The 15,766-nt window shown below is 36.8% G+C and overlaps 1 protein-coding gene and 1 long non-coding RNA gene across 2 annotated transcripts in view; both read right to left on the minus strand.

Moving 5' to 3' along the window:
- LOC122974450 (butyrophilin-like protein 2) overlaps positions 1–15,766 on the minus strand; it is a 66,195-nt gene that overhangs the window by 28,178 nt on the left and 22,251 nt on the right. The gene's annotated exons all lie outside the window — the stretch shown is intronic.
- LOC122974339 lies at positions 8,450–11,505 on the minus strand. Its single transcript, XR_006400350.1, has 3 exons — positions 11,402–11,505; positions 10,715–10,726; positions 8,450–9,560 (listed from the first exon to the last, which is right to left on the minus strand). It is a non-coding gene; the product is annotated as an uncharacterized LOC122974339 (long non-coding RNA).

A 15,766-nucleotide genomic window follows, 5' to 3' on the forward strand; every position in this document is an offset into this window, starting at 1 on the left:
TCATTATAGTCTTATTAAGAAACAACTTAATATGCTAATATATTTTTGACATACAAAACTACACAGTGAAAAATAAATTGTTACAGTCTATTAAAATAAATTCTCAATATAAAATGTTGAGAATCAAATTTACTAACAATTTTTGTAAATTAAGAACAACATATGGATCCTCAAAACAATCAAATAAGAATTATACCATCATAACACACCATGTACTGGCAGGGTCATGTCCAAGGACCAATACTAAGTAAATGCATTTCGAACCATGAGTTTTGTGATCCGTTGCACCCCTAGTGTTAACATGTCAGCTTTGTAGACTATATTTTGTATGTCGTGCACATAGATAAGAGTGTGTAAGTCATGTATTTGATACATGTATTAATACTTTCTGATGTGAACCTACACTTTTAGATCTGTGAATGTTTTTAGTGTTCAGTCTTTCTAGTATTCAGCACTGATCTGTTCCTGTATCACATTATAAGCTTTGTGCTACTTTATATATTTCTGTATACTAAGAAAATACACAGGAAACACGTGTAAATCATGTGATATCTTGTCTGTTTTTGATGAGAACATAAATCTGTTGTCACAATAGAACAATACTGTAAATTTGAATTTCACTTTGTTGGTAAAATCACACATCTGAACCAGTCCATGGCTAAAATGAGCTCTTCTTTGTTTAGAAACAATATGTACATGCTAAATGTCTTTAAAGAAGCAGCCTTTACATCACTCAGAGGTTTTTGTTTTTAAAATAAAATTGTTTTATTGGCATATAAAATTGCCCCCCACCCCTCCAATTTCAGCAGGTGGGGGACAATGATATAGTTTGATGCGGTATGTTGGTTTTCCTCCTGTGGGGGTTGAATGCAGCTCATTTTTGTAGGATACAGCAGAAAGGCCTATATACATACAGTACATTATATACTATTATAACTTTGTATGAAGTCTGGTGTTTTTATCATTTATTTTACAATAATTATAGGTCTTATATTTATAATTCAGTAGTGGGGATGACCTATGAGGGGAAGGGAAAAAATGGAGTGAGAGTGACAGTTTAGTGATAAAGTGCTGTAGAAAAATACCATCAAAACTAAAATTTGTAGCTCTGTACTGCAGTTTTTTCTTTATTAGGGCCCGAGCACCTAGCGGTTCACTCACACTCTCCATTCAAATATATGAGTATTTTTCTGTGTCCAGCTGCAGTTACTTATTGTCTCTACACACCTGACAGTCAAACTTTAACCAGGTCATGTGGGTTAAAAGACTTACTTTTCTAAAAATAGACTTGATGAAAATTAGGAAATTATTTTGTTTTACATACAAACTCATCAAGAGTTTTCAATTTACTAATTGAAATTCAAGTGAATGGGCCCAAAACTTGCATGATTTTGATGACACAGGTTTGAGCAAGACAGACATGTCTCACCCTGCAGAAAATTCTCATCCTCACACCGTTGAGATTTGATGTTTCACCATGACAGAGGAAGTTGCTATAACTTTATTATACATGCTCCAGTCTGCGCCAAACTTTACATGTTTGATAAGAGTCCCAGCCTGAACACGTCTGCATGACAGTATTCCATCAGTGATGCAAACTGGCTGAATAGCGCCCCCTACAAAATTTCAGCGAAGCAGCCCCAGCAGCGGGCAAAATAGTGGACAAAGGAAGTGATGTTTATCTCTTCTTCTTGAACTGTCTGAACACAGCCCAGGTCTGACGACATCTACATGTCCGTGACAGGAGCCCTTCAACTGCACCGCAGCCTGACGTGCACAGAGGCGCGAGGGCCCGTTCAATGCTGCTTGCAGCTTTAATCATTATTATTATTGTTGTTGTTGTTGTTGTTAATAAGCTTTATTTATTCAGGAAATTACACTAAGATTAAGATGTCTTTTGCAAGAGAGGCTTGAGAACAGATTACATACAGTATGTACAGAATCACAATAAGATGTTTCATTCACATCACAATCACATAATCTTCAGACATACTCAGTCACACTACTTTAAACATCAGAGTATGAATGAATCTGAATCATCTGAATGCATCTCCAAATTTGATGATTTGGTTTTCACATAAATTGAAGGATTATATGCTCTGTCGTGAGTTTTGATGATTCTCCTTAAAATGCTATAAGAAAATACACACAGTACAACACCAACAAAGATGACCAGAGGGAAGTGAGCAATCCAGTGAACAAGAGCTTCATTGTGGACCATGATGAAATCACCTGAAGCAACACAGAACAGCATGGTATTTATTTAAAAATATATTTCAGGAAGCAAACATACTCAGTAGGGCAGTTGCATGTTTACCTGAAACATGGATGTGTGTCTCTCTGGTCTGATTGATGCTGTTATGTTGGACTCTACAGGTGACATTGTTGCTTTGTCTCTTCTCCACAGTCACTGTAAGAGCCATATTAAGAACTGATAAGATGTATTTAGTGATTCAGTAGCAAAAATGTCCTTTAGTTAGGCTACTAATTACACCATAGCTGTGTTAGAGTTAATCAGTCTGTGGAGCAACACAGTTTTATGACTGTTGAGCATAAACAGAGTTTAATCTTGTGACTTCATTTATTCTAAGTAAATGTTTTAAATGGGTTACTGCCTCTGAAGATTCATTTTGCATCAAGCTTATTACTAATACACAGACTGTAACAGTACAGGTAATGTGGATTACCGGACAGAGAGAAGATTGATGCTACAGTCACTCTGCTGCTGACAGTATAGAGGTCATCAGGACCTCTGACTGTCTCTGTAGGTTCAGCAGAGAGGAGGTTTCCCTCACCATCCAGCCAAAACACCTCAGGCTCTGGATACCAGCCTTTAGACTCACACTGTAACACCACTCTGCTGTTATCAGAAATAACCTTTATGACAGGTGTAGAGACAGCACCTGGTGACAATAGAGGACTTTCAAACATTGGTTTGATCACATCAAACAAAACATGTCACTTGCCACCTTTACGCATTTTATCAAAATTTAATGCCTTAGTTGGCTCAGTCAGTGTTCTGTTTGCTGCCTTTCCAAAACACAGAGTCTGACTTACCAACAATGAGTTGGATGAAACCTTGTGTCTGTATTGAGGGAAGGAAGCATTTGTATTTCCCTGCATCAGAGATTTTCACACTGAAGATCTTCATTGAAACATTTCCATTTATCAGTTCATCCACAAACAGTCTCGTACGAAAATAGTACGATGGGTTTTGACTCTGATGTACCAGTCGTCCATCTTGGTGAACATGGATGTACTCTGGGTCCAAGCCAGGTTTAGTCCACTCCACGGTCCAGAAACTGGCACTGATGGCAGGTTCAAGGAGACATGATAGAATGACATCATCACCAGCGAGGGCTACAATTGGCTGATGTGAACAGATCAACTCCGCCTGCACTTCAAAGAGAATTAAAGAACAAACAAAAAAACAGTTGCACGTTTATAACTGATTATTGACTAATTGACTATTTTTGGAAAAATGTGAAAGTAAGATTAAATTAATTGACATATAAAGCTATGAGAGCAACATCAAAAATAGGGAAAAGATCATCAAAATCCGAAGAGTTGTTGTACAAAAACAATTTAAAACTTGTCAATGAGCCACACTGTTTCACCAGCTGACATGTTCCTTCGTCATGAAGATTATTATGATTATGGTATAATCTCTTAACTTTGTACTTAAGTTACTGACAATGTACAAGCTAGTGATGCTGTAAACAGAATTCCTGCACACGCTCAGCGGCGTCTGCCTTACGCAGAACTACTCTCCAGAAACTGAAAACATGATGCTGTTATTAGTCTTTGGAGCCATTTTTAAACAAACTAACGTGACCAAACTCTTTATAATGAAGTAACATGTCACCCAGTGCAGCTGTGTGACTCATGGATGTGTTTTTAATAGTTTTTGGACAACAACAGAGGTCTACGGCATAATGGATTAAGATATATCAGGCTTTGGATACACACACAATACTTGTTAGTAGATCAGTTCATTGTTGGTTTGGCTCCAAACATGAGATTTGTTGATGATAAGAAAAATAAAGAAAATCACCAGCCTCTTTAATGCTACATTGTCTCACAGAAAAGGTAAAGTAAATTTTCCCCCTTTCTTTATATGTATTTCTATTTTGATTTCTGACCAAACCTCACAAATGAAGCCATGTTCACTGTTATTAACAAGTTTTGTTTGCCAGTAAGATTGTGAAAAAAACACAGCTAATGTAAGCCTACAGCCACTATTTGGAGTTATAAATAGTGTAACACAGCACCTGTAGCTTTGTGCTTTTCAAGCTACAGAGAAATAATTATCATCTCTGATGGTGCAGAAATACCCTTTAAACCAGCAGTTCTGTGTAAATTCAATTATGATAAAACAAAACACCCATTTCCATCTATAAATCAAAATTTTTGATTACTGTATATGAGTGATCACACTGAATTTATGGTCAGATTGGACTTAAGCGGTTGGCTGAATATACTGAGGAAATCTAATCCACTTAGTGTTAAAGGTATTTTCCCCAAGAGTTTAAAATGTTTTTAAAGATCACTGACTAGCACCAACTCTGTGGTCATGCCAGTGTCAAAGTATACAGTCACTGGTAACTGGCACTGAAATGATTACACTTGACTTCAAATTGTATCTTCTCCTCTGACCACAGCATTGCTGGTACAGTTTTGGATATAAGGATTCTTATAGATAGATGTTGCATAAGTGTTTTGCGTGTAAACTACCTCCAAATAATATAACAGTGACCAAAACAACGATTCCACTGAAGAATCGTCCAACATTGATCATCATCACTGAATACGGCATCCTGGATATCTTAAAATAGGGAAAGAAAAAAGTTTTAAAATGGAAGAAAATGTTTATTCATTCAGTCTTTAGTAAATACATGAATCAAACATACAGTATGTCTTCATGTGTGGATGTTGGACTACTTATTTCAACCATGGAAAGGTTCTTTATGAAATTACTAAGTAAAATAACTTTATATGTTATTAATAAATAAGAGGGGTGTTATGATTATCACAGTATAATAATTCAATTATGATATAAGGCATTCTAAAAATACATTATCGGAACATCAATTTAACAACAATTATTGACTGAAGAAAGATTTTGACAAATAAACAATTTAAATTTCATTCAATCAATATCTAATGAGTTTAATTAACATCTTGAAATTCTACTAAAGCTGCTTAAAACTGTCCAACCTGACTTTTAGTCATTTAAGCTTCTCTTGTCCACTTACAGGTCAGGTTGCCCAATCCAACACAAACTACACAGAGAGGAAGTAAAGGTTGATGTATAGACAAGCTCATGACTATGTGGTTTGAATGTTCAGCCCCAGATGATGTTGTGGTTTGTCTACTGTGGTCAAGGATTGCTTATTTTCCCAGTATTGAGGAAAAAAGAAACTGTATAACAGAAGAAAGTCCTGCCTCAACAACTCCATGACTCCGTGATTTCAAGACCAACTGTCCCCAAACTGTGGCTGGTTATTCTTGAACATTGTATATATTTATAATATCTTCAGACTTTTGACCACCTCTCTGAGTCTATCAGTTTATGTTAGAGTTGACATTTCTAACCCAAGAGCTGCTTAAACACCCAATGTGTATTTTATACAACATTGTGATGACCACTGGTGTCATTTTAGGGTTTGATCTGTTATAAGTGTTTTGTTTGTTAACAGAATATATACACAACATGACACATCTTTTTAAAGTTAAATCTGAGTGGAATGGTTTAGTCCATGACTCACAAACATAGTATCATGAGTCTACACTAACCTTTTGAAGAGGTTATGTAACATACAGACAATGTTCATTTGAAAACAAAAAATTAAAACCCATTTCATGAGGATGATGCTTACCCGCTTGATGTCTTCTTGTCTGATTCATGTGAACTAGTACATACTTCCCTTTCTTTTTATGTGAAAGGAGAAGTTGCAGTGGTTGTCATAGTTATGTCAGCCACACAACCAATAAAAGGGAACAAGGGAACACATTAGAAATCACAAGACAAAAAGCAGATACAAATGAACAAACACAATATACTTCCACCACCTGCAAATAAAGGAGGAGAGCTTTGAGCGGCCACATGGTACTCCTTGCTCGCATATAAGCTTGATGTTGACTGATGTGCATCCTCAACACTAATTCACTTCAGTGAAATCGCCTACTGCACATTCAACATCATCTACTTGCCCTTCAGACTGCACTCCCACTTGCTTTTAAAAGCATCACTTCAGATTTTTGGTTCAGATATTTTAGCCATTATTAACTGCTCTCTGCCTACTGGGGCTTCCTCCTCCAATTCTGAACATGCCAATGTTTACCCTCTTTTAAAGAAGCCCTGCCTGGATCCCTCCTCAGTAATGGTGGACTAATTTCTAAGTTGACATTTGTTGTGGCCAATGGTTGTTGTCCAGGAGTCAGACTATTGTCGAAATATTTCATTAAATTTAATGTTATTTTATTATAATACCTGCAATGTTAGCATAATTTAGCTAAAGTAGCTAACATTAGCTCAAGTGTGCAGTGCTCCGTGTTCCTAGAGGTGACAAGAAGCTGCAACTCTGGGCTTCAAACCAGCTCCAATGACACCAATGGGTGACGTCACACCTCGCAACGTGTTCTTCACTTCACACCATTTCGTTCAATAAAAACTTATCGAAGAGGGAAAATAATGCTCTCCAGGCTAACAAATTTGCTAACAGTCATTTGTCCCTGTCTGATTTTCTACCATTTTTAAAAACACACAATTGTTGACATCCTTCAAATTTGATCCAACCCTCACCAAATGTGGTAAATAATGTGTGGGCTGAGTCAAGATAAACATCAGGTGGAATTTGAATATGCTGCTCTGTTGTTCCACAGTTTATTTTCATAATTCTGATAATGTAGCCTATTTCACGTTCACTAACTTTGAAGCTGTTAGGGGGAAGATTTTTACTTCCACTCGTCCTCTGTCTCTGTCAAGCCCTGCTTAACAAAAGTGGGGCCAAATCCACAGTGTGTCCACACAGTCATTTAAAAGTTGATGTGAAGCTTATATGAGGCTTCATCAGTCTGAGTTAGTCATATCAAGTGGATATCTGACACATTTACAGTCTTTTTAGCATCAAATTCCCTCTGTGTTTCCTCGGACAGTGTTTTCTTGTTGAGCTGCAGGTGGAAGTATAGTAACAAAAAGAGGGACTATTAGCTTCAGATAAACTTTTAAATAAAATACATTTTTACACAGGAGGACTGTGGATTTTGTGTCCCATCACTTCAATTGTAAGTGCATTATGAAGGGATCTTCTAATGGTCAGTATGAACAGGAGGAATGATTACAGCAAAAAAAACATGTTTCACTGTTCATTTGAACTCCTGGTTCCTGGTTTTAAGACAGACTGAAAAAGCTGTGAACCTGTCAGTGGATTATCTGATAAACAAGAAACCCAAAACCCCCAAGTGGATTATCTGTTTTTGTTTTTTGTTTCATTATTTTGTTGTTTGCAGTGAATTATCTTTTCATTTCACTTGATTCATTCATTCTTCTCTCCTGTGTGTTTTTAAACATGGAAGATGCAACTCTTGTTTCCCTTGTTTACTCTTTGATTTGACAGACTCACACTCTACAGGGACATCTTGTGGCCACAAGTTGTCAAAGCAGCTCCCTTAGTGATTTAATACATGTGAGATCATTATTCCAGGACATACAGTATGGTGAAAGAGTTTAGTTACTAGGGGTGTGCCCTGATACAAAAACATTATTCGGCAAAGCACAAATAGTGTTTTTTTTATTTTTTATGAATATGTGTTTCATACAAATATTTTAAAAATTATTTATTTTCAGGAAGAAAAAAAACATGTTAAATACCAGCATGCAGGTCGGTTACATCACTATCTCAGTGTCTCTCCTCTGCTCCACTGTTACATCTATCAGCAGGTCTCAATGAGGGGAGTCACATCCACCTGCTACATGACACACATTTCCTAATTTGGACATCACTCCTGGAGTTGGGGGTGTTCCCCAGAGATAAAGCTGAACTACTGACACAAGCAAAGTGCTCCCAAGAGACTCTCCATAACCTGTTGTTCCTCTTCTCCTTTCCACAAAGTTAGGTTGTAAAAAATATGCAATAAATTAAAAGTGCAGAGCAAGAATCACCTCTGAAGTTCTTCCCTACATGTTACACGCTGCACTGTTTCTGTGTTATGGGTGTATAAGTAGGTAGAGGTCTGTCTGCAATGAGGCAATGAGTAAAGTTTTAGTTCAGTAATCAGCACAGTCATCTATAATCTGGGAGTCTCCAGTTCGAGACCTGATGTGGGGACCTGCTCCGTAAGGTAGTTTATTCATGAACACTTATTGTAACACTTTAATTTTCTACAATTAAAATAGTAATAAAACAAACATAGGATTTTTAAGCCGTTTTCCACTTTTATTCAAATACAAATACAAATAATTTTGCTGTCCCAACAAATACAGATACAAATACTGGGCTCTCTGCACATCCCTATTAGTGACCAACCCTGAATGTCTGCCCTGCAATATATAGTCAGTTAACCCTTCTGAGTCTTGGGCTGTTTTGGCTGTTTTTGCATACTTTCGAATTTGCCTTCATAGACCACATTAAAAAATGTTTACGATGCCAATGTTTGGTATCTTTTTTTTCAGTACATCATCTATATGATCTGACAATTATTTATTCACTTTGACATACTACATCAACATATTGGACCCAAAAACACACAAAATAAATAAAATTGGATTTGGAAAATTGTGGTATTTTTACAATAGAAAACACAAACATGCTCAATGAAGCATTTCAAAGGTTGCAAATATAAGCACAGGTTGCAAACGTGAAAACATAAACGTAAAATTGAGAAAAAATTAAAAAATACAACAAAAAAATCAAATCAGATCTACATTACAGGCCTTGCATTCCCCGATTGTGAGGGCTTTCAAATAATGCAAATATAACATAAATAATATGTGGCCATAGGATATATGTTCCTTAGTTGTCATTATCCACTAGTCCAACAGAGGTTTCTCCCTATGATGTTAAGTCAGGACCAAGTGGGTAGCTCCGGGTCTTAAAGGTGAAACCAATGCAGAAGTGACTTAAACCTGCATTCTCTCTAATGGCCAGCAGGGGGCAACACCACTGGCTCCAAAAAGAAGTCAGATTGTATGGAAGTCTATGAGAAAATGACCCTACTGCTCACTTGATTTATCACCTCAGTAAACACTATCCTAATGAATTTATGGTCTCAATCAAGTCTTCAGTACAGCATTTTGTAAATTATGGTTCCATTTAATTTAAATTTGATGAAAAAGCAGGGTATGCTGCAGACTGTAAATGCACTGTGCTAACCAAGCTAGCAAATAGAATTAGGGTCAGCTCCACCCTCACGTCCAATCTTCTCCTCACTTCTGGCTCCAAAGATCCATGAGGGCGACGGTCAAAATGCCAAACTCGAGGCTTCAGAATGCAAGTCCACAAACCAATGGCTGACGTCACAGCCATGATGATGTCACAGACTACAGTCTATGGTCTGGACTAAATGGAAGAAGGACAGATACTTTGAATATTAAGATTAACTGACTGTTTAATCCTGCATTGTGCTCTAACATTGCCTTAGATGCCCTTTGTGTTTATTGATCTGTTCTCTATCAATATTCATGAATAGATTGAAGAGTAATCTGTAGGTGGACAGAAGGTGGATGTTCTGTAAATATCTAACATGCTAAAATGATTTGACAGTATCAGTCTTTCATATTTTTGTTGTTCCTTATGCTTGTTTCACTTGTATGTTTGTAAGTTTAAAATGTAAGTGTGACACATTGAAGAGAGGATTCTGTTTCTGTGTTTTTGATTTTCTCTGTATTTTTCCTCCTTTGTCCCCAGCCTGTTTTTCCCTCCACACCTGCCCTACATCAGCCTCGTTAGCTCTGCCCTGTGCCCAGTGTTTTCCCCTGGATATCACCTTCTTTCCTGTTTTCCTGTTCAGCTCCTCATTCCCCTAACTCGAGTTTCTCCACCCATCTCCCCACCTGCACCTCATCTCCCCATTAGTTAAGTTAGTATTTTAAGTCCTGGTTTTCAGTTTAGAGTTGTTGGATCCTTTGTTCGGTTTGTTCTGTCTTGTTCTACTTTGCTTGTTATATGGATTAAAGAGTGATATTTCAGTATGTGCTGCCTCCTGCATCCTGCATTTGTCTCCTACTGCTTCCTGACACATGGTTGTTGTTGGGAGCTCAGCTGGAAGCCTGTTGGAAATCTTCTGGTTATTATTATTATTATTATTATTATTATTTTGCCCTATAAGTGGGTATTCTAAACTTAAAAGCCTACAGCAACCAAACTTGGCATATATGTTTAAAGTCTCACTCACTGCTCAAATGTAGTTCAAATATAATCCATTTTTTGGCATGGAATATACCTTGAATGAGCCATCAAAAGAAAAACAGTGTAAAATTTTGATATGTCATCTGAAAGTGTGATAATGAAGCCTATTCTTCACATAAACTGCCCTGAATTGAGTTTGCTTTAAGTTCTGTATAATATTTACCTATGGAGACCCACAGGGGAAAGAAATAAAGTAACAATAATAAAACAACAGGAACCACCCATGGGTGGCAGCCTGTATTCATACTCTGTCAAAACTAATAGCAAACCTAAAAGAAAAGCAGAAAATATATACAGACACTGACCTCTTGGGCGTACTGAGGATGAAGGGGATGAAGAGAGACATGGAAAAAAAGACAGATAAGAGACATTATCTTTTTAAGGCATTAGAGTAATTATACAACACAACCACACCTAAGATAGAAACTCAAGGCTACTTAAAGATCTGATTCATTCAGCATTTGAATTGAAGTACAAGTGAATGTTTGGGTTTTGATCTCAGTCTTGACTTGGACTCGACTAAGTATAATCTCAACCACACAGAGAATGTAAACATGTTCTATAGGCAGGAAAATGATTAATTAAATAAATAATTAATTTAGAAACTTTACATCAATTTTCACACCCACTTCTCACAGTGACTGGTCAGAGTTGTGGAGGTTAGACAGTGTGCAGGGTTTGAACTTTTCTGTCAAGTTCTTTTTCTTTCTTAAAACAACTATTTCTGTCACTTTTGGTACAAAAAAAATGAGTACAACAGTATGAATGTCTCCCAGGAGAAACTGTTTGAGAAAGTGTGGCCCCATATTTAAATGATATCACGTCTCCTTCCTCTCTATGATGGAGACTTTTCAGCACAGCCTGCAGTGTGGCTATTTGGAACATCTATAAGCATTTTTGATTCTGATGTGGTCAGACGACACGTCATACTAACCAATTATTTACTAGTATACTAGAAATCTCAATAGATACAGAAAAATAGAGAGATGAACCTGCTCGTTCTTCTCCAGCTGCTCCATCATTTTCTCCAGGCCGGCGTCCTTCCTCTGATTGTCAGCACGGAGCTTCTGAAATTCAGCTTCTTTTTTTTTAATCTGGGAGGGCAGAGACAATATGAGACATGTTACATTTTAATGCATATTTTAGGGAACATACTACAACAATAAAGAAACCATCAAGCCTGTGTAATGTACTGCTTTTATTTGTATGTCTAGTTTAAGCTGCTGGCAACAGATAAACATCTGTGAAGGTGCTGAAGTAACTCCTGGGAGCCTCTTTTAATGGCACTACTGTAATATCCAGAGCAAAGCAGTAGGTCTTGGATGTGTAGAAGACCTTCTGTTTTGGTTCATACACTGTAGGTGCAGCAGGAGAGGTGGAATATAGATCAGAGGGTGTGGTGATTAATTAATACACTCTAGCACATCACTGGCCTCATAGCTCTGAAACAGAGAAGCAAGATGTGAACACACACCACCACAAATCTGCAGCCGAAGGCAGATGCTGGTTTCTATAGTTGAGCATAATAACATATGATATGATAATAGTTTGTTTAAAATGTGTATATGACTGCATCAATTCAATCTCTTCAGTCTAAGTTCTGTATCACATTAAATTAGAATTTAAAATACATTTCAAGAATAAAACATAAAACGCCACTTTTGCAGGTGTAGCCCAGTCTAAAAATGTTTCATTTTAGACAAATAAATATGTCAATAAATAGACGAATAAATGATTTTAAAATGTTTAAAAAATATTCTATTAAAACCAGTTAAGTTGAATGTTAAATACAGTTCATAGGGAATTAAAAACACGCCATAGGCAGATGAATAAATCTTTGTCATTGTGTGGGTGAAATTCATGCAGTTCAAGTAGTTTGTTTGCTGTACACATAAGAATGGCGTGTTTATCTCAGAACCTAACCCTAGAGGGCCTAAAGTTGTCAATCTTAACATTTTGTTAATTGCTCTGGTTGTTACCAACTTGCCAGCCAATTGGAAAGGTGGAGGGGTGGGATGTAGAGGAGACCGTGTGGAGTAAAGCCATGGGCTAGTCAGACGATAAACAGGAGCTGTGTGAAGATTGTATACGCTGCTGAAGACTGTTTATGTTCATTACTTTGGTGGATGCAGAGTTTTACCGACGGGTTACGAACATAATAGCAACCTGCAGAAGGTAATTAACCTCTGTGTGTGTATTTTTGTTTCGCTACATCACAATGTATTGTATGAAAGATAGATGCTAATCGCGATTACCGCATTAGCACACTAGTTATATCAGCCCATATTTCACTGTAGTAGCAGCTAATGTTACTGTTTGTTGCTAGTATGTGTTAATGCGAATTAGTTTAAAGCTCAAAATGCACTCGCCATGAGAAGTAAAGGAGCTGTAGGACGAGTTAAGTGACTGAGAAAAACTGTCATGTCACCAGGAAACACTCTTTGGACTCTATGGAAGAGTTGATGTCTCCCGCTCAGCTATCACTTCATCTGGACTGTTGTCCACCAGCCTGTAACCTCACTCATCATTCCCCTCATCATGCATCGCCCTGTTCCTCATCCTTCGTCCATGTTTCAACTCAGGGATTTGTGAGTAACAACTAACCAGTGCATGTGCTATTTTATTTAGCAGCTTGCGTTTGCAAGTGAAGTGGCCATTTGTTTTAGGTCACTATGCTCCCGAGCAACGACTCAGGCCTGCAATGTTTTGTTTTGGTTTCAAGGACCGTATTTTATTTTGGTTGCAGAGTGAGTGTGAAGCTTCGAAATTGATAAGATAGAAAAAGTCATAACTTCGGAGAAAGGTTTGAAAAGTAAAAGGGAAACACATTTAAGTTTTGTATAATATTTTTATACCTGTTTAATTTTATTAATTGGTTTAAATATTTGTTTGTAACTAAAATCATTATTTGCATTTTAAAGTACTGTGTGTGTGTGTATGTGTCATATTTACATTTCATTAAGTCGTGATTTGAGTTTAAACAGGGAATAGTAATTAAAACTAAATTCTTAGTGGGATTTAAAATTAGTGACTCCTACTATACATTCCTGTTAAGTGGAGGCACCGCTATACATTTGTAGTTCATAGTCTTGTTAAAAAGTTTAACAGCTGGTAATTTCACTTATGTTATACAGGTAAGCACAGCCAGCCACAGGTAAACGTACCCAGGACACCACCCATAGTACTACAACACTTGTTAGACAGTTGCTAACTAAATAGCTACATGGGACAGGTGTTACACAAGAAATGTTGGAAAAGAGGCAATGATGCACAGAGTAACAATCCTCAGTGATCTCTCACATTAACAGGTAGAATATTGAGTTATACTATGAAGAAATGATTGTGGTTGATTTGTGGCAGCCTGGTGTCATTTGCATACATACAGTATATGTTGTTTTAAAAAGCAAAACAGAGGAAGGGAAGAGGAACTAAAACCAAACAAGTTGGTGACTGGGAATAAATCTTATGAGGAAAATGTACAAATATAAACCTCCTTGGTCTTGGTCTCAAACTCCTTCTCCTTGGACTTCAACTGGTTCTTCAGTTTCTGCAGCTCATCATTCAGTGTCTCAGCTTTTTCAGCTTGCTCCTTCCTCTGCTGCTGCTGCTCCCTGTTGACCTGGATCATATCAAGACATGTGACTGAACATACTATACAATGACACATATAACCAAAAAAAAAAAAAAAGAAGAAAGAAGCATCTGACTTTTGTTGGATAACAAGTAATAAAACTCAGTTATCCATGTAGTAGAGAGGCTGCATTTCAATTAATTGAACAACATTGTTTCCCCTCAAAATAGACTGTAAAAATTCAAATTCTCGACCAGTAGAGAATCCAGTCAACATTTGTCCTCATTCACAATCTAGTGGTGATAAAAAGTGAGGAGGCACCATTATGCAAAAATAATGAATATGTTACAATAATGGATTTGTTTTGAGTCGAGGTGTTTCCTTCAAAGAGTGTGTCGTTACATTTATACAATGACCGCTTACCAAAACAGCAATCTTAGAATACTTGGCCGTTCTTATTGTCTCCAGCTGGGAGGAGGGAGAGATGAAGAGAGACATGGTTACAATGTTAAAGAATGTGAGTAATTATACAACCTGATGACACAGTTACACTAAATCCAATATGAAAAAACAACTTTATATATAATCAAAGGGATTTTATATGCAACATGTTACTGAGAGGAAGTAAGTTTAAGAATGTTAACATGGTGTATGGATCCATTTAGTTTTCCTCAAACAGCAGAGATGATGAGACATTTTAATAAATACAGAAGGATTTAGATGAAGAGATGAACCTCTTTTTCCTTTGTCTCCAGATCCTTCTTCAGGGTCTGCAGGTCTTCCATCGTCCTCTGATTCTCTTCATGGAGCTGCAGCAGCTCCTTGAGCAGATCATATTCAGCTTGTTTGATTTCAACCTGAAGGATTAAGAGAGACGAGATGAGAGAAATGATCATGTATTAACATTTAAACCTTTAATACTACAAACTGAAATATATGACAGATTGAAAACTCAGGTTTCAGTCTGGACTTGTCTACACTATAGATGACATTAAGAATGTGACTTTAAACTATAAGATGAACCTTCTTGTTCTTGATCTCCAGCTCCTCCTGCTGCTCAGATCAGAGATGAACAGACAAGATGCAGGATGTGATTTTATTTGGGCATGTGAGTAAAGATACATACATCATGACAAAAAAGAAAGCATACCTCAAGGTTTGAATTTATACACAACAGACAGAAAACAGAACAACAGAAAAACGTGTAAGACTTTGTTCACCAGTTCATGCAGTTGTCAGAAAATACAAACAAATCTTCAACCAAATTATTTTCTAGGTGAACTTTGAGTTCTGCAGTGTTTCATCCTGCCAGCAGTAAATCTAACACGTCACCTCATTTCCTGGTTTTGTCTTCTGTCCTTTCATGACTTTTATACATTATTAATTAAATCAAACACTTCCAGTGATCATAAAGATAAAAAGCTGAACTTATTCACAATTAACTGCCTGATTGATTCAAGTGAAGTCATTAGTGCTCCATGTTTCCTCTTTTGAAACCACACATCTTGTTTCTTTATGTAAATATTTATTATCTTCTTGCTCAGACCAGACTTTTATTTCTTCATCTTATCTAAGTTGCTCTTGTTTCTTTTTTCCTCATTTGGAAATGACTCTGTTGTGTATTAACTTACATGTTTGGTCTTTTTTCCTTTTAGAGCGAGAGGCTGCATTTCAACATCATCACTTTTAAAAAGATTCTCATTTTCTCCTCTTTCAGTTTTGTACATCTGGTTTCTCTTGGTCTCTGTGTAAAAATAAAAGCAGTAGAATTAAAGAATAAAATACT

This window comes from Thunnus albacares, chromosome 22 (assembly GCF_914725855.1).
Source record: "Thunnus albacares chromosome 22, fThuAlb1.1, whole genome shotgun sequence".
Lineage (NCBI taxonomy): Eukaryota > Metazoa > Chordata > Actinopteri > Scombriformes > Scombridae > Thunnus > Thunnus albacares.